The 20,736-nt window shown below is 39.4% G+C and overlaps 1 protein-coding gene and 1 pseudogene across 5 annotated transcripts in view; both read right to left on the bottom strand.

The window, feature by feature from the left end:
* The window catches only part of Galnt1 (polypeptide N-acetylgalactosaminyltransferase 1), a 79,612-nt gene that overhangs the window by 45,956 nt on the left and 12,920 nt on the right, over positions 1-20,736 (bottom strand). For 4 of the 5 annotated variants that reach the window (XM_036204681.1, XM_036204682.1, XM_036204679.1 and 1 more), the window contains exon 2: positions 5,224-5,278. The exons of the other annotated variant lie outside the window; for it this stretch is intronic. The gene's annotated coding sequence lies outside the window, so the exon portion shown is untranslated. The remainder of the gene's footprint in view (positions 1-5,223; positions 5,279-20,736) is intronic. 5 annotated transcript variants of the gene reach the window in all.
* Positions 14,040-16,093, bottom strand: LOC118594951 (annotated as a pseudogene).

The raw sequence follows: 20,736 nt of genomic DNA, 5'->3' as shown, positions 1-20,736 counted from the left end.
TAACCACATCACAACACAGGTACGAGAGAATTTATGTAGGGCAGTGATTAGCAAACTGTTTTGGCAAAGGGCTAGCAAATTTCTGTTGAACTGGTGTTGTGGGAAGAAAGCTGCCATAAATGAGTGCAGCAACATTTCAACCATTTATTTATGGACATTGAAACTTAACTTTATATTAAAAACCATTTTTATTTTTTTCAGCCACTTAAAAATGTGAAAACTCTTCTTCATTCCTGAGTACTCCAGAGAATTTCAGATCTCCAATCTATATAGTCTGGGTGCCCAGTCAGAAGAGATACATACTTTTCATTATGATTAGACATCATCAATCTGATGTATTTACCATTAGCAACACTGTTGTCAGGAGTTTTTATTTTTGACAATCTTGGTGAGTAGTCACTATCTTTTGCTGATGCACATCTGGTTTCTTTGTTGAGACAGAGTATCACCATTTAATCCAGGTTAGCCTCCAACTCCAGATCCTCCTGCCTCATCTCCCAACTTCCGGGACCTCGGCTACGACTCCACCCAGCTTTGTAGTTGGCATTCTACCATCTCTGTCATTACTGGTGGCCATCCTGTTTCTTTTCTCACAGACTACTGCAATTTGACCCAATACTCTATTAGGTAGTTTGTTTCGTCTTTTTCTTGCTGTGAAATTCTTTATATAGTGTTGTGTTGGTTATAAGCTCTACATGCAGTTTTGTTTCTAGTTCACTGCTTACCTTTAGTAAATATCTTTTACGGTTCAAATTTCCCAAGTCTTCAGAAACACTTTTACCTGGAAATCATTATTAACAATGCCTTTATGTCAAACTTAAAAGATTTTGACTTTCCTGTTTAAGTAGGGGCCAATGTCATTGTCTCCAAAGGATAAATTGTCTCAGACCTAAACGACAGGCCATCCTTTCATAAAGGCATGCAGTACTCACTGTGTGGTAAATTAAGTTGTGAGCCTCTACGCTTGGCTCCACTGACCTATCTGTTTCTTCATATCTAAAACTGCTATCTACATTATAATAACTAGCTTATTCTTGGTATATAGTAAAACAAATTTTCTCACCTTAACTATTGAAATATATATTACATTTTTACTGTGTGTATGTATGTGGGAGGATGTATGGAACTCAGAGGACAACTTACTAAAGTCAGTTCTCTCTTTCTACCATGTGGTAGAAAATAAAGTTAAGTTTATCTTTGAGGAGCTGGACAAGAGATAGGAAATGAACTCAGTTGTCAGGCTTAGGAGCAAGTGCTTTAACCCACTAAACCATCTTGATGGTCACTTTTCACTATTTGTTTTTGGTTTGGTTTGGTTTTTCAAGACGGAGCTTCTCTATATTACAGCTCCAGCTGTCCTGGAACTTGCTTTGTAGACCAGGCTGGCCTCAAACTCAGAGATCCACCTGCTTCTGCCTCCTGAGTGCTGGGATTAAAGGCATGCTCTATCACTGCCCATCTTGTTTGTGGTTTCCCACCCCCACCTCATCCCAGAATTCTTGGGTGGAGGAGAGGAATGAGAAAATATTAGATAGAAAGATAGAATGAGATGATAAGAAAGACAGACACAGGATAGCTTCGGAAGAGCCCTGGGTCAATACCCAGTCACCTAGAGCTTTATTCAAAAGGGCTTTTTATAATATGACAAAGAGAGAGGCAAAAGACCTCCCCCTTGCAAGATCAAAGCACACCGTACAGCCAAGTGTAGACCCTTCCAAACACCTGGTGCCTACGCCTATGGCCAAATCATCCTCTTATGCAGCCTTGCTGGGTAAAGCAAGCTCAAATGCTCTAGGAAGCCTCTGTGGGCCACCACAGTAAACTAGGCTGGCTTCAAACTCACTGAGATCACCTGCCTCTGTCTCCTGAAGAAACAGATTAAAGGCATGCATCCATACTCATCCCTTTCTCTATTTTTTCATGAGTGCCTTGGCTACTGTTTCTCACTGTTTTCCTTAAAAATTTCAGATTGACTTTTAAAATTCTATTCCAAAAGCTACTGCAATTTAACTTAAATTACAATAATTCTGTGAGTAATCAGAGAAATGTTATCTTTATGACTCTGAATCCACAAACATCCCATTTCTCAATGTTTTTAGGCCTCTGTATTAATAGAGTTCAATAAATTTCATAATTTTGTTACAAGTCACCTTTAGATATTTAAAATATTTTCTTCTACCTGAATGATGTACTTTTGTTATTAGTTTATAGAAATGTGCTTGATTCTACTTTTTTTGTTTTTTGTTTTTGAGACAGGCTTTTTCTGTGTAGTCTTGGCTGTTCTGGAACTCGATCTGTAGATCAAGGTGGCCTCGAACTCAGAGATGTGTCTGCCTCTCTGCCTCCAAAGTGCTGTGTTAAAGGCACATACCACCATACCCGACTGAGAAATGCACTTGATTCTTTTTTTTTTTTTTTGACTTTTAGTTCAGCTCCCTTGCTAAGATATCTAGTACAATGTAAACAGGGGAGGTGCCCACAGCATCTTGTTTTTATTCCTGAGTGTAAATGGTAGATTTTATTTTTATAAGACCAAAAAAAAAAAAAAAAAAAAGGAATGTAGTCACTATAATTTTTACTACTTAATTACTTTCAATGATATTCTATTTATTGCAAAAGACATTTAGTATGCTGGGAAAACTCTATTATTCTGAGAAAATAGATAAAAAGAAATCATAAAGACCTATATTTAAAAGTTGAAAGAAAAAGGAATTAAGCTTTTTAAAAAATCTAAAATATTTTCTTAAATAATCTCTTCATTAAAATGAACACTGAATAATTTTAACATGCATTGGTTATTAAAATCTTTTTTAAATTGAGTTTCAGGTCATCCAATCAGGCAATTTTTTTGTAAAACAGTTTGTTTTTCGAGACAGGGTTTCTCTGTAGCTTTGGAGCCTGTCCTGGACTAGCTCTGTAGACCAGGCTGGCCTCGAACTCACAGAGATCCTCCCAAGTGCTGGGATTACAGGCATGCGCCACCACCACCCAGCCCAATCAGGCAATTTTAAGCTATGAGTTATTTTTCCTAAAACTTGTTTTTCTGTGAATTCTATTCTTTTATTTTTTTTTCATTTTTTTCGAGAATGAATTCTATTCTTAATAAAAGACCTTATATGGCAGACATGTACCTACATAGCCAGCATCCTACTAGAACTCAGAGCTGTAATACTTCATGTGAGCCCCGGGCAAGAGACATACTGTACTTGCCCCCATCACTCATTCTTGAGGAAAGCATGATTGTCACAGGAAGAGCACCCGGAAGCCTATGCCTCACTTCTCTAATAAGCATCTTTTGTTTGTTTTCTAAGGGAAGCTGTCACTACCCTCCTGACCTAATGTTCCAAGCACTGAAATTACAAAAGTAGACACCATAGCATCCAACAAAAATGTCTCTCCCATCCTTCCCACCAGTGCTGACAAGCATCAGGGCCTGGCACAAGGTAAAGAAGCACTCTACCATTATGTTACCCCAGGTCTCCTCCTACGTGCACCTGAGTGCTAGCTAAAGTTATAAGACTAGGCACCACACCCACAATATCTTCCACTGTCTGCTAGCTTTTGCTATGAGAACTCTTAGCCAGGAGGTCATGTGAGTTTCCTAACAAATCAGTAGCAGCCAGGTACCAGCACTCAGGAGGCAGAGGCAGGCATATTTCTGAGTTTGAGGCCAGACTGATCTAAAGAGTGAGTTCCAGGATAGCCAGGGCTACACAGAAAAACCCTATCTCAAAATAGATAAATAAATAAATAAAATTAAAAAACAAAAAACAAATCAGTGGCAACTGGGACCATTCAAAAACGTGACATTAAAAATTTAGTTTGCCACAGTACTTACTTTTTCAAAAGAATAAATCAATGTATAAGGATGAAGTTAATATAACAGGCCTAAAACTGCTATCCTTAGAAAGGCATGGTATGCAAGGTTGGCCCTTACCTCAAATGAGGGAATTTGAATGATAAGCAGTTCTCCACAGTGATATAAAACTTCCTTTAAATGACAGGAGTGCCCTACTATGCCATAACTAAACAATCTGGTTTATGTTAAACATCTTCTTTTCCTTACAAGACTCTGGAATTTTGGTATGTGCTAGACACAGAGACTTTACATGCCAACCCCAGTTTAAAAAAAAAAAACAAAACAAAAACAAACAAACAAACAAAAAATACACTGGGCATGAGTTTCTGACTTTCCCTGGTGGGCTATACTTCACATGTTGTCCCAGCTGCTGGAGAGATTAAGCACCTCTGCTATTCCCTCAGGAAAGAATGGTTACACACTCACTCCTGGTTCTCTCCAGATTCTGTGTCCTTTTGCTGCAATGTGTCTCCACTATTAGTGTTCCTGTGCTGAAGCCACTTGAGTCCTCTAGGCCAATTATAAGATCTGGGAGTAGTTTTAGGAACCCCAGTACAACCTACATAAAACAAAAGGTAATGTTTCCTAGGCCAAATGTTTAAGTTCAAATTTCAGTTCTAATATTTATTCGTTATGTGGTCTTAGCAAGGTCAATTTATTTTATTTGCAACAAACCAACCAACCCCATATGGCCTCTTTGTTTCTTTAAAAGGAAAACACACCCATCTTACAGTTCCACTACAAGAACACACACTCAGTGAACAATAACTGGTCTCAAGGTGCTTGCTTAGATAAAACCATCAGGATTCATTTACATATACACGGATGCGATGAAAATGATCATCTGGGACACTGCAGAGAAATTCAAAGACAAACTTTACTCCAGTGTCTTCAACACTGGGACTGTAAATGATTTCCCAGTCAGAGAAGATTATGGGTAAGTTTAGTGCTAGCTAAAGACTTCTTTTCTGAACCTGGTCTTCATTTAGTCTTCAAACTGACTTGCTAATGAGTAATAAATATAAACATACTAATAAAGTAGTGCTGGGACTACAATTTATTGCTATGTCTCTCAGATTTTATTAAAATAAGAACTTAGTATAAAACTTTTCCAGAGCTGAGCATGGTCACACACACCTTTAAGCCCAGCCTGGCGGTGAGGTAGGAGCATAAGCAAGTACATCTCTGTGAGTCTGAGGCTAGCCAGGGCTACAGAGTGAAATTCTGTCTATAAAACACAACACAACAAAACAAAACCTTGTAATACATGTATATAAGGCATAAAATCCAACGGATAGATATGTTTTAAAATCCATGGAAAAGTACAATCTTGAAGTTACTGATTCCCAATTTTGTCAACTTACCCCAAAGTGGCTTTTCAAATGAATTCATATCACAAATCCACATGTCTCACATCATCTGTTGAAAAATAAATTTCCTAAAATCAGTATATTTCAGAGTAATTCTTTCCTTCTTCCTTCCCTCCACCATCCTGTCCACCAGACTGTGAGCCAGACACCCACCTGAATGCAAGGGTCAGGGATTATTCCACTACTTCTCCAAAGCTAAGTGAAGCACCTGGTGCATACATAGACTATTGCAAGAATGAGTGTGTTACTGAGAACTAACAGCAAACTCAGTGAAAATAGAACAAACTGTCTTTTCTCCTCTTAGAAAATGATGATGGCATCAATTTTTCAAATGAGAAGGTCAAAGACAGGTAGACAGCATCTGCAGTGGATACTGTCTACTCCTTATTTCACACCCAGAATTTTCATGGAATTCCAGTGATAATTCTCTGCTCAGCCACCTATTCTTGACTGGACCATGCCAACCACAGCCACTGTATTTATCTCGCCAAAGCACAAAATTAAATCATGATCAATGGGACCTGTAGGGAAATCTGTTAGAAAGCATTTGGGAAAAGTTCTCTCTTTGGGGAAAAAAAGATGATAAAGGAGAAATGATATCTTTCTACTTCTAGACACTCTTCTTGAAGCCACAAGGAAAGACTATACTGTGGTGAGGACGGCAGTGAAACTGTGGGAAGCATTAGGGCCTGGATGGGAGCAGGAAGCTAGAGCAACCTCGAATCTCCTTCCTATGTATGAACCTCCTTGTGAGGTGTGGTAAAGCTCTCAGTAACGAGGTATTGTGCTCCCATATCAAAAATCCCCTAATAACACCCTTCAAGGTAAAATTATTGCTTCAGATAGGAATGTATCCTGTGAAGGAAAAAAAATGAAAGTGTAAACAGCAGAGGACCTAACAGCAGAATTTCAACATAAATATAATGACTACAAACTAGAACCTAGTGTGACATGCCCATCTTAGAAATGACATTATAGTCTTGTTTAACAAGGGTGTGTTCTGAGAAGTATGTCATGAGGTAATTTCATTACCGTATGAGCATAAAAGTGTTACTTACATAAACCTAGTAGCAAAGCCTACTATAAATCTAGGTTTTCAAAAAAAAAAAAAAAAAAATGCTGGGCATTGGTGGCACACGCCTTTAATCCCAGCACTCGGGAGGCAGAGGCAGGCAGATCTTTGTGAGTTCGAGGTCAGCCTGGTCCACAGAGTGAGTTCCAGAAAAGGTGCAAAGCTACACAAAGAAACCCTGTCTCAAAAAACAAAAAACAAACAAAAAAAATTCTAGGTTTTATGGTATATACCATTGTATATTTGGTCCACCTTTGTGTGAGATCCTATTATGTAGTGCATGGTTTCAGCTAATCAACTAAAGATCAAATATTCCCAGTATGCTAAACTCTGTCAATTATACAAGACACTATGTTAACAAAGAAAACTAAAACGTGGGAAAGTTCAGTCTCTGGTATAGTGTGAATGCATTCCTCCCGAAGACTGTATGTTAGAAACAGGGATAAATGAGGCCATAGGAGTGAGGACTCCCATGATGGGATTAGTGTCTTTAAAGAAAGGAGAGAGACCTCGGCAGAAATACACATCGACTTGGCTGGCCTCAAACTCAGAGATTCACCTGCCTGCCTTGCATATTGGCTTTTACCATGTGATGCCCCCTCCACCGTGTTATAACACAGCAAGAAAGGCCTCATCAGATGCTGACTCTTTTGATACTAGACTTCTTAGCCTCCAAAACTAAGACAATGCATTGCTTTTATTTATGATTAGAATTCTGTAGTAGGATAGAACACAAAACAGATTTACAGATCCTGCCCTAACAAATCTCACCTTCATACATGGTAGGATAGTGGAGCACATCATAATTTACAAAGTGATTTTACATCTTTGCAAAAAGCTTCAAAAGTATGAGAAGATACAGATTACAAGGAAGAAAAAAAAACTGATGAGAAGAAATACCAATTTGTTTTATGATAGGAAAAAGGCAAAAGTATATTTGCATAAACAGAGCTAAAAAAGAAGCAGGAAAATGCACAAATGTCTGTCATGTCTGTCAATAGCAAACAGAATTAGAAATTCACAGTTCAAAGATACATGGCGAACATGAATTCTTGGCTCCATTCTAAGGCATCCGAAAAGCAAGACCTAGCTAGAGTAAGCCATTAACTTCTCTTTCATCACTTCAACACAAACGTCTAAACGGTAGAAAAGAGTGTATGTCAGGTTTCCCCCAACCAAAACTCTGAGACCCTAGAAAATAGTGTCAAACATTATCATTCTGGGGAGCAGTTTCTGGAAAGTAAAGAACCCAGCAGGAACTGCCCCAGACCAGGAGCTAAGACTGTTTTCTAGTCACTGAATTCCCAAAGTTTTAAAGGGTTTCCTTTGTATTTTTGCCAAACTACCAATCTTAGCAAAACTCCACAATTATGCCTTATATTTCCCTCAAATTATCGTTTTCAGTTCTCTACTCTCTTCTGTGTGAGTGGTCTTTATGCTCGGGTGTGGCTTTGAATCAGTGAAATGGCTAGTGATGAAATCACTACTCTAATGGCCTACCGACATCACCAATCTCTTTTTCAGCCACACCGTAGTTGATGTTTCAGCCATCTTTAATTATGTTTAGAATAGTCAGGGTAAATTTATAAAATGACTTCTCATAGTTTCCAGTCTTTAGTCTTCTTCACTGCACACCCCTGACTCCCCTGTCTCTGCTGAGGAGACATTCTCAGGGCACTTGACATCATATACCATACCTCCTTGGAAAACTCATCAGTAGTACAACGTTAGCCACCATATGCTAACTATTCCCATATCTTTATCTTCCTGGGGTTCTGGTTAGAGTACAAGCTTTTCAAGCATGGGAACTGTGTTTCTCACACCTGTACCCTGAAAATATCTAACGCCATTCAATGTGTCAAGGGAGCAAACACTTGTCAAACAGCGTTTCCTCCCAAGAGTTACTGTATATCTTTTCTTTTTTCTTTTTTGGTTTTTCAAGACAGGGTTTCTCTGTGTAGTTTTGGTGCCTGTCCTGGAACTTGCTCTGTAGACCAGGCTGACCTCGAACTCACAGAGATCCACCTGGCTCTACCTCCCAAGTGCTGGAATTAAAGGCGTGTGCCACCACCAGCCGGCTGCATATCTTTTCTAATGCTCTCCTTCCCACTGTAGCACCAACTACCTATTTCTATCATTCAACATATTTACTCAACTTATTGTCATACAAGCTGCATAAATGCAAGGTCTGTATTCTAATACCATTACTACAGCATCCGGCAGTTCTTGGAACAAGAAAGAGGAAGAAGCCCAATAATTATCACAAGAATGAAAATATGAGAAAACACACAAGGAGGAAGAAGAGTAACTGAAAAATAAAGAAAATAAAATTTTAATTTCTCCTTGTTTATATGTAGGGAAGATATTTAATTAATGTTGGGCTTTTATTCAAATATCACGCTGAAAACAAGTAAAAAGAGAGTGTTAAAACGCCAAAGTTCAGAGGTAGGGAGTGGTATGCATGGACATCTGCCAGCAATTCCTTTATATTTTATGAGTGGTTCAGTCCTATGTTAAAATTTAATGCTCTGAACTCTGCCATGTAGCTCAATGCTGTGGGTTTAGAAGTGGAATGTGGTCCAGAGTTAGTGGGAGTATTCAACAAACAGCTTTACAAACTTAAAAAGAAAAGAAGAAACAAAATAAAACAAAACCCAAAGTTGAAAAAGGAAAGAAATAGATCATGAATTAAAAAAAAAAAAATTAGAAATTGGATTTAAAAATCACACAAAACCTGCTAATATAGAAAGCATAAAATGAAATGGCAGAAATGTTATCAAGATTAAGATAATGAAAAGACAAAATGTGGCCATTAAAAGGTAAGGCGTAACATTTAATGAGGTGGCATGTGCTTGGCATGTGACCTTCATGGGACATAAATCAAAAGCATAAAGACTCTCCAAGGTCCTGTTAGTAAAACTACAGTAGATGTGTACACACTGAAGTGCAAGTTATGCTGGGCTAGTCTGCCACGAACAGTTAATGATCTCCCGATGAAACAAGAACAATTATCTGCAGCCAACGGAAGAAGCTGCAGAAATGCCAACCTTTGAAAGAGGGAACTGTATGTACTATGTGAACTACGAGGCACAAAAAAGTGAGTACTTCCTTCTACATAAAAACTACTTTTTAATTCAACCAAAGACATTATATGCAGTTAAAAGATTAGTCAAAGACTGGGAGAAATTTCCACAAAACATGGACTTTAGTATTAGAATGCATTAAAAGCTTCTTTCTCCCAATCAAAGCAAGCAAGCGGAGTGGGAAACTCATCTCTGTGGTAAGCACTCTGCTAGGATGGGCAAGGCCCTAGGCTCAATCCCCAGCACCCACAGAGGAAGAGGAAGAATGGGAAAGAAAGCTGCGGAGGAAATAATGACAACTGAAGAAAGGGATTGGCCTATCTAGTGAAGCTGAAGACAGCACCACCATATCTTCCTCCAGGTTCACGATCTGAAGAAATGCACACCTGAGTATAAGGACAGAACTGCAGTACTGTCTTTATTGAAGGTACACCAAGAGGAAAATGGAGGGGCTGGAGATGGCTCAGTAGTTAAGAGTGCTTGCTGCTCTTCCAGAGGACTTGCGTTTGGTTCCCACTCACAACCACCTGCAACTCCAGCTCCAGAGGATCTGTACCTCCTTTTGGTCTCCAAAGGTAGACACACAGACACAGACACAGACACACACAGACACAGAAACAGACACAGACACAGACACACACACAGACACACACACATTTAAAAAAAAACTATTTTTTTAAAAAGGAAAATGATAAATGACATGTATAACAGAATACTATACAGCAGATAAAATAAATAACAAGTTAGAGCAACACATTGCTTATGAGCCAAAAAGTATATTATAAATATAGAATGATATACCAAATGCATATTAGTGGCTATTTCCAGGGAGGGAAAGAAGGCTTCAAAATATGGGAACTTATTTATATAACTGATCTAAATTGTGAAAAACTAGCAGCTATCCATTATGTGAACATTTGCCTATTCCTTCACTGGAATCAAACCGCTACATAACCAAAAGCGGCACTTTTACCCCGTCCTGCCTTGCAGGATAAGGTGGCTGGTAGGACAGGAATCAGCAGTCATTAACTGGGGCTATGGTAGTGTTTAGAAGAGCCTGACTGTACTGGAGGGAAGGTCATGGGACCCTGACCCCTGTAGTCACCCTGTTGCCTGGGACATGAACACAATGGCTGGAGCAAGAACTTTCTTGAGAAGAGAGATACACTCTGAGGAAAAAGAAAAAGAGCAGGCTCTTGGCAACACATTACCCTATCTGGAGAATAAGAAAAAACAATGTTCTACACGGTCTAAAGCATCTTTCCTGGAGGAGAAAGGAAAAACGTACTCTAAATGCAGACAAACCTAGTGCCAACTGCCACAAAATAGTGTTAACATCTAGGGAGATAGGTGAATTCATCTTTTGCTAAGTGGACTTCTCCACAGGTTTTGGATATTTACTAAAAGTAAACACATTTAATGTCTCAAATTTTAAACAGAGATTCTCAGATTTTACCAGAGATCAAGCTAAACTTAGAGGTAACAGACATATATAGTTTCAGAACGGCCAGAGTTACATAGAGGGATCTTGTTTCAAAAGACAAAAACAAAACTGGTCTTTTCACAACTGTACTTCTGGTCCCTAAATAAGAAAGAATGGAGTCGACTGAAGCTTGTTCCCTACTCTCACAGTATCAGAAGGTGCTATGTAAGATGCCAAAGGGGGTAGCAATCAATTGTCCTACCCTATGACACCTATGAACCACAATGAGCAGCCCTGAATGAACCTCATAGTGGCTTTCATGTCTAGGATGTAACCAACAGCTGTCCAATTGGATTTAGGCTTGCTCAATAGGAGAGAAACCATGCCTGGAAACATGCCTGGGGCTAGTGAGGTCATAGGTCTTAGAAAAGAACCTTAGACTGTTACTTTACAAGCCCAGCATGATTCCTAACTGCATTCTAAATACTCATCCTATGCCCACAGCTAAGTGTGTAGCTCTCACCCCTCATCAACAAAGCTCCTTACTGCAGCAGACAGAGACCACTTCAGAAACTACAACCTGCCAAAACAGAGAAACAACTGGTCATAGGTGCCCAGCTCTGGGCTGATACATTCACAATATCATTCCTGCACCTATGGCTTGGGGGCATGCAGAAGACAGGGGCAGAAATATTCTTAGAGTCAGAGAGCCACTGTGTGAGACTGTCTCCTAGAATGAAAGGGAAGCTACACTAACAATATTTCAACAATATGGCTATCTAAATAGGATCTGAACAATGACAGCACCAACAGACATGCTAACACGAAGGAGAGACTCTCTTGAGGTCCCACTCCTAAGACGACATTGACTGTTAAGTGGGGAGGAGGGTAGTTTAGTCACCCACAGCGATGAGGCCCCTAATTGGTTATACAATATCAAGTGGTCATCCCTGAAATCACATACATACAAGCAACACTAAACAGACTCTGAAGGTTATATTTATATATTTGTGTGTGTGCATTTATATAATACACATGAATATATATGTTGTGTAAATATGTGTGTTATGTATATAGAGGAGAGAGGGAGAGAGGAAGAGAGGGAGAGAGGGGAGGGAGAGCAAGTGAGCTCGAGCAAGAGAGAGGAAAAGCAACCATGGATTTGGGAGGAAATAAGAGGGAAACATGGAAGGAGCTGGAGGGAAGGGAAGAGGGGTGTCCTAGTTGAATTGGGGTGGGGGATCCAATCTGATACAAGTAAGGATCATCTGAAAAGACGAGCTTCAATTGAAAAAAACCTCCAGGATCCAGATAGCCTTTAGGCAAGTCTATAGGACATGTTTTTGATTAATGATTGAAGTGGTGGGCCTGATGTATCACCCTTAGGCAGGGAGGGGGTCCTGACTGTGTAAGAAAGCAGGCTGAGCAAGCCAGGAGGACCCAAGCCAGTAAGCAGCGTTCTTCCATGGCTTTGCTGCAGTTCCTGCCCAGGTTCCTGCCAAGACTTCCCACAGTAATGGAATATGACCTATGAGTTGTTAAATTGAAATAAGTTAAGTTGAAATAAGCCTTTTGCCCCCAAGTTGCTTTTAGTTATAGTGTCTTATCACAGCAATAAAAACCCCAACTAAGACAGAAGGAAATGGTGTAAATTTTAATTAAAATAAGAAATTATTAAGAAAAATAAGGTAAAAATTCTAATATTTTAATCTGAAATCTTCAGTTTTGTTTTTCACAACCGAATCATATGCACATAGAATTTTAATACATATATACACATATATATATGCACACACACACACACACACACACACACACACACACACACACACACAGACATGGTAGCACATGCCTGTATCATCAGTCCAAGGTCGACCTGGACTATATAGTTAGACCCTGCTTTAACAAAAAAGGAAATCATTTTTTTTCATGCAGCTAAACAGTATAAAGACTATTTAAAGAGCATTCCATTTCCATATGTAACCTATAAGAGGAAATCTTTCAAATGTCAGATGCTATGTACAGTCCATTTTGTCTTACACTTTAATTTCCTTCTGCTTTCTGTCTACCTGTGCCAATACTGCAGTACCCAATGATAAAGGTTCTAAACTGCCCCTTTGGTTTTTCTGGCAATACTAGGGACCAGAACCAAACCCAGAGCTTCACATATATCAAAACAGTATTGTCACTGAGCTACATATCCAGGCCTTACACTAAGTCTTAAAATCTCATACAAATAAGCACTTACTTCTGAAATAGTCTGGCAATTCTTGCCTTTTGTTTCCGAATAGATTTTGAATTAACCTGTTAGTTCTACAAAGATTAACAAATCATTTTCTAAAAATAACAATGAATTTATACATTAATGACAATTTAACTGGCATTTTCACAAGAAATAAGTCTCCCCTCGTCCCCCATGATTATATCCCAACAATGTCTTTAGGTCTGCTGTGATGGCTTTTGGTTTACTTATATAACTTTTCTAAAGATTTTACCATGACTGCTATCATTTGGATCTTAAATATTCCCATAATGCCCACACTTCTCGATCCAAGCCAGTTTTGCTCCTAGGAAATGGTGGAAGCTTCTAAGAAGGGGCCTGGTTAGAGGCAGTAGGTCGCAGAGGGAGGGGCCGTTGAAAGGGTATTAGGACGAAGCCCCTCCTACTTCTCTTTTCACTTCCCGGCTGTCATGAGTTAAAGAGGCTTTGGGTATCACATGTTCTCCCCTTTGCTTCCACATGTCCTAATCCATAGAGACAACAAACTCAGGACTAAAACCTCCAAAATCAAGACTCAACTTTAGTCTTTGCTCTCTTAAAGTCAGCTTATCTTAGGTATATTACAGCATGGAAAGCTGACTTAACACAATCCTAAAGATACATATTCCCTTTTAAATACTTAATTAGAAAGATTTTTAACTATTCTGAGATAGTAACTACATTTTTATTACATGTTGCTATTTAGAGTAACAAAACTGATGTTTCTGTAGTAATCTTATATAAAACAAGTTAGTAAACTATTATAAATCTAAAGAACTTCTCTGTAGACTCGTGAATTTTCCATGAAAGTATCCATATTGACTCTAAAGGATGATTACTTGGTTAATTCTTTTAGCCCGATGGCTTCTACTGCCCAGGGTCTTCAGGAGAGGTGTCATGCAATGCTAGAGATGAAGGACAGTGATGACTGCTAGCTGCTGCTGACATTAAGAGAATATGAATGGCTTGCTATCAAGTATGATACTTGCTGTAGGCCTTTTCATAGATGTCGGTGGCGGCTTGAATGAAAATGGCCCCCATGAACTTAAATATTTGAAAATCGGTCCCAACTTGGTAGGACTGTTTGGCAAGGATGAGGTGTGGCCTTGTTGGAGGAGATGTGTCATGGGGGCAGGCTTTGAGATTTCAAAAGCCCATGCCATTCCCAGTTAGCTTTCTCTGCCTCTGCCATGCTCTCTCCATGATGGTCATGGATTCACCCTCCATAACTGTAAGTTCCCAATAAACTCTTTTTTCTATAAGCTGTCTTGGTCTTGGTGTTTTGTTACAACAGTAGAAAAGTAACTCGGAAAATTATCCTTCATCAGATCAAAACATTTCCTTTCTACCCTAAGTTTGTAACAGTTTCTTTAATCATAAAAGATTTAATAAATTAATTTTCTCTATCTTAAGGCAAACTGCTCATGTACTGGGGGACATAGGTGAGTGACAGAGTACTGCCTAGTATAAGTAATATACTCTCAATCTAGGTACCAAACGCAAGGGAAACATTTAAACTGCTTGTATGGATGATTACATTAGTATTAGACTTTTAAAATGTAAATCCAAACTTGCCTACTAAAGTCTTTTGTTTTTTTAAGTTAAAAATTCCTTCATCTTTTATTCCTGATACCACTACCATAATTTACAGGGCAATATACCTGATGTAATGAAAAGAAAAAGAAAAAGATAAAGCTACAACAGACAAAAGACCTCAGGAATGTACATCTAATTGACACTACATTGCATGAATCAATAGCTGCACTTTTTGCAAACTGTGGCTATGATGGTCCTGAACTAGAAGGATTTCCTGTTTAAGCTGCAGGAACTTTCCTGACCGTGGACCATCGTTCCTTCTGTGACGGATTTTTACAGTTCCTCTAGTGCATTTAGGACAACTGTCTGAAAGAAACCCACAGCTTTCTGACAACTTCTCACCCTCTCCTGCTAAGAACTGTAGCCCCTTTTCTGCTGTTTTTTAAAGACCTTCTGCTACCATATCTACCACTTCTACCAGATCCATAGCCAACACCATAGGGACCAACCGCCTGAGCTTCTTCCACCATAACTGCCCCCTTTCATGGGCCCCTAATTTGATTGCTGTTGTCCACTATAATTTTCAGAGTCATTATAGTTCCCACCACCACCACCACCAGCACCACCACAGTTACCTCCACAAAATTTCCTCCTTCATTGTAACCGTCATCTCCTCCTCCATCACCTTGGTTCCATATTCTGGTCCACCTACGACTGTAACCCCACCATAGCTGCCATCATCACCTCCAAATCCTTATATCCGCCATCATCACCTCCATAACTATCTCTGCTGCAACCACTTCTACCACCATAGCCTTCTCTTCCACCAAAATTACCTCCATCACCTCCTAAGTCTCCTCCACGACCCATAAAGTTGCCAGCTCCACCTCCACCTCCACGACCTCTCTGTGATCCAGCAGACTGCATCTCTTGTTTAGAAAAGGCCTTTTTCACTTCACAACTATGCCCATTAATAGTGTAGTATTTCTGGACAACAATTTTTATCAACTGTGTCATGATCACCAAAAGTTACAAAAGCAAATCCTCTCTTTTTTCCACTTCCATAACTTCTACAGTTTCAATCCTGACATACTTTTCAGAGTAATCTCTCAGATTATATTCTTCTGTATCTTCTTTAATACCATCAACAAAAAATTTTCTGTACTGTTAAGAGGGCCCCAGACTTTACAGAATCCTCTCTAAAAACAGCTCTCTTTGCTTCCACCACAGGCCCATCAACCTTGTGTGACTGAGTACACATTGTAGCATTCACCTCTTCAACACAAGAGTAGATCACAAAACCAAAGCCCCTGGAACATTTTGTTTGGGGATCTCTTATTACCACACAATCTGTAAGTGTTCCCCATTTCTCCAAATGTCCTCTTAAGTTATCATCTGTGATAGCTTAAGAGAACCAATAAACCAAAGCTCAGACCACCAATAAATAGCTTCCTCAATTGTTCTGGTTCCCTTGGATCATGGCCCTCCATTTTGAGACTGGACTTGCCTCTACCAATTTGAGTTCAATATGGGAGCCTAAAATCTTTTCCAATGTAAGTATTTTCCTACAACTTACTGAATGCAGTTTATCTAACTGATTTTAACAGCCTGATGTTATGAAGGCATTTTCTCAATTGAGGTTCCCTCATCTCTGATGACTATACTTTGTGTTAAGTTGATATAAAACTAGCCAGCACAATGACCAAGACAACTTATAAAAGGAAGCATTTAACTAGAGGTCCACTCACAGTTTCAGAGGACTAGTCTATCTATAATCATGGCAGGGAAGACAGCAGCAGTCAAGCAGACATGGTGCTGGTACATTAGCTGAGAACTCACATTTGTATCTGCAAGTAGGAGACAGGAGGAGCAGAGAAAGCTCTACCAGTGACACACCTCCTCCAACAAGACCACACTTCCTAATCCTTCCAAAATAGTTCTACTAACTAGAAATCAAACATTCAAACATATGAGCCTATGGGGGCCATTCTTATTCAAACCACCACACACATACATGTAGTGGGTAGCCATTCCAGTCTTGGCCTGGAAGTTCCAATCCCCATTGAGGCTTCAGTAATGGTCACACCTACAAGGCGGGGCTGAGAGAGGACACTGAAGACCCAGGATCCAAAGGAGAGGGATCTCTTGGTTCCAGGACCCTGGATGCTGGAGGTAGACTGAGCAGAGTTCTCCAGAGAACACCGCCAGACTGCGCCATACCTTTCCCAGACCCTGCCATCTACCTATCCCTTCATTTGTAAGTTACCCCACAAAATAAACCACCCTTTTAACTACGTGGAGTGGCCTTAATAATTTCACCAATACATACATAAATAAATCTTTTTAAAAATATGTATTTATGGGCCATGGCAGCATACAACTTTAATCCCAGTACCCTGGAGGCAGAGACAGGTGGATCTTTGTGAATGTGAAGTCAGCCTGGTCTACACAGAGAAACCCTGTCTCAGACAAAAAACAAACAGAAAGTACAAACATGATCTCACAATCTAAAAAAGGAAGAAAAAACTTGAAGTCAGAGATTTAATCAGCAGAGCAATGAAAACTATAATCAAGCACTCCAGAGTTATAGATATGCCAGATATAACACATAAAATACATTTTAAAAATATGTTTGTTTTTTGTCCTAAGTCTATATTCCTACATTCTTGAAGAAAGGGTCTGCCTTGAACAGGCCTGTAATCCTAGTAGCATAGGTAGAGACAACAGGATCAAGTGTTCAACATAAGCCTTGGCTATAAGGGAGCTAAAGGCCAGACTGAGACACATGTGATACTGTTGAAGAAACAGGAAAGGAGGAAAAGGGAAGTCTTAGGAAAACAGAAAGAGGAAATGAGAGAGGGGAAATAAAAGGCAAAAGGGAATGATCAAGGAGTTTGGCTTGATTAGTCCTAATAACCTGAGACCACTTTTCACTAAATTCCTGGTTTGTATTTTTTTTTTTTTTTTGTACCGTTCACATACATAGTTCTATGATCTCTAACTCCAAATCCAGTTGGAGTGGACCTATAACAATAATTTCTCAAGGAAAACTATTTCACGCTCCCAGTGAACACTAGATAAGACAACCAAGCTGTTATGGTTTGAGTCTCCTCCACTGGCTCCTGTGTTTAAACACTTGCTCTCTAGCTTTAGAGGGGTGTGGAACCTGGGATCTGTGGCCCTAGCTGGCAGAAGTGAGATTCTAGGGCAGGTCTTGAAAGTTATATCTCCTTCTAGTGCCTGCTCAAGTACTCTGCTTTCTGGTCAACCACCATTACAGAACTAAGTCACATGATCCCTCTCCCATAACTGCCATGCCTTCCCCACTATAACAGATGAAACTGTGAGTCAAGTAATCTTCCCTCAAGTTCCTTCAGTCAGTCATGTTGTCACAGGAACAAGAAAGGAACAAATACTCCTTTCCCTACCCTTCTCTGCTAACCCCTGAACCTTAGAACAGGCTTGCTCTCTCCCCCTGGTTTATTCAATGATCCTTAAAGGAATTCCAGCTTTACACGGAAGTCCCTGCATCCTCTCACCTTGTTCAATCCTCAGGCTGTCCAGCCCTCCATGGATACTCTATAAAGGTTTCTCTAGCCCTACAGCACATCAGCAGAGGAGCAAGCTACACTGCCAGGCTTACTTCTCTGGAGGTGTGGGTTTCCTCCCGAACACTCAGAAAAGTCTCTGCCTGTCAGCCCAACAATGACCTTTAAAAAAAATATTTAAAATGCTCACCCCAATATTTTTTTTCAATTTGGATTTATTTATTTTTATGTATATGGGTATTTTGCCTGCATGTATGTATGGCAGCATACCATGTGTGTCCAAGAAGGCTAACAAAGGCTTTCAGATCCCCTGAGACTAGAGTTACACAAAGTTGTAAGCTGACATGTAGGTGCTGGGAATGAAGCCCAGGTCCTCTGGGAGGGCAACCAGGGCTATTAACCCCTGAGCTATCTCTCTAGCCCAATATTTTTAATGTTTTATAATGTATGTCTTCTTCCATTTTTTTTTTTCAAATCTCACATTTGCCACACTGCCAAAACCAAAACATCTATAAGCTCTGAACAGTTAGCTCACTAAGTATCCCCAAAAGAAATTATCAAAACTACTTAAAGCCAAAGGAAACTGGTTCATTTAACAAGTATGTGCCAAACAAATGCACTTCTAGCAACTTAGCACACATCAGTAAACTAAACAAAAATTAACACTTCAAAGTGCTGACACAGGATAAAAGCAGAACATCAATCAATAACCACAGTGAAATTGGATTATACTATAGAAGGTGTAAGAACAATACGAAGAAAGTAAAAATCAAGTGGTCAAACAAGAAAAAGACCTCAAGTATTTGTGTTGAGGCTATAGTTTCAATGGCAGAAAGATTGAATACTATGTGTAAGCTTCTGGGTTCAGTTCTCAGGAGCACACACATATACACAACTGATACTGTGGAGACTATGATCCTAAACACAGCAGCTACTATTAAAATACTTTCCTCTAACATACTACAAATTTTTCTAATTAAACATGAGGTTGAAAGAACTATCTGTAATTTCCTCTTGGTGTGAGAAAGGAGGGAGGGTGGCCCAGAGATGTTAATACTGCATGACTCCATCCACTTCAAAGAAACCAGTGCACACCTAAATATGAATACTTGGGGATGCTGCTCAAAAAGTTAAGATGTTCCCTATTCAAAATTTTAAAGTAAATGAAAATTTAAAATAATCATAAAATATATAATAGGATTAAAGTATTTAATATTTATTGAAATAATGGTTAAATGAACAGAAATACTGTTCATACTTCTAAAGGTAATTAGATTTTAATTAGGTCACTATTAGTCAGTTCCTTTGAAGGGTAATCTCATCTTGGAAGGTAACTTGCCCAATTTTCTCATTATACCTTTTATGAGGATCTGCTTATTAACTCTTTAAAAAACAGGCCTCTTTTTCTCTCTGTATAGCAATAGAGTATAAACCTATTAAATTAAACCTTAAAAGGGGGGAGGGGGAACTCCAGGGATTAGAGAGAACTCAGCAATTAAGAGCACTGGTTGCTTTTCCTAAAAACTTCGATTTGATTCCCAGCACCCACATGGTAGCTCACAACCATCTGTAACTCTAGTTCCAGGGAATTCAATGCCTTCTTCTGGCCTCTGCAGGAACTAGGCATGCATATGGTGCACATACATGTAGACAAAACACATAAAAAAATTTTAAAAGAAAACAAAAACGGTGGAGGGCAATTGAGGAAGACGCTCAATGTAGATGCAGAAAAAAAGGAAGTCAACAACAACAACCTCTGCTTATCCTAATTTATTCAGCTATAGTGCTGGAGTGGCTGACATGCTGCTGGGACTTACCCTACCATCTGACTCTCCATAACAGTTTCAGTTTTGTTTCATTAATGCCAACATACATTAGTATATGTCAAGTTTACTCATTTGACTGAATTCTTGGAAGGCATTTTTGAATTTGCAGTGCAGACCACAGTGCCTGACTTAAAGCAATAAGTGCTTAATCACTATCAGCCAAATGCCTAAGGCAAAATAATAAAACTTTTCTTACTTCTAATATTTGACTAAGTCTTATTCATCTATTCTTCTGTCTACCACCAGTGATTCTAACACTGAGCTTACACGTTGCCTATATTCCATAAACGGTTGTCAGACTACCTAAGTATATAAACTACTTTGTACTTTTTCAAAGCCACCTAGTAAACAGCAGTATAAACAAGAACCCTCCAGTTCTGTGTCTACGTTAGCAGGAGGTGACAGGTATGCCCATCAAGACTCTCAGTTCCTCAGGTCGGTGTTTAAAGGAAGGAGAATCTTCTTACTCGACAGCCCAAAACTTAAAGTGGTATTTAGCATCCCAGCGGGCAACTGCACACAGAAAGTACAGTGGTAAAGGGAACCGCATGCCTTTCCTGGGGGCTCTTATTTCCAACATAGTGCACTACCTCCATGGACAGAACCTCTGACAAGAGCTGCTCACCTTACAATCTTCTTCACCCCGTTTTCACTTGCTAACAATTGTTTACTCATACCACTGCTACGAAGGCCTTTTGCTCCTCTTCATCCTGTGGACCTCAGTGAACTAAGTAGACAGCTCAAGCATGCATGGCCAGT

This window comes from Onychomys torridus, chromosome 13 (assembly GCF_903995425.1).
Source record: "Onychomys torridus chromosome 13, mOncTor1.1, whole genome shotgun sequence".
In the NCBI taxonomy this organism is placed as follows: Eukaryota; Metazoa; Chordata; class Mammalia; order Rodentia; family Cricetidae; genus Onychomys; species Onychomys torridus.
This window is presented reverse-complemented; position numbering and strand designations above follow the sequence as displayed.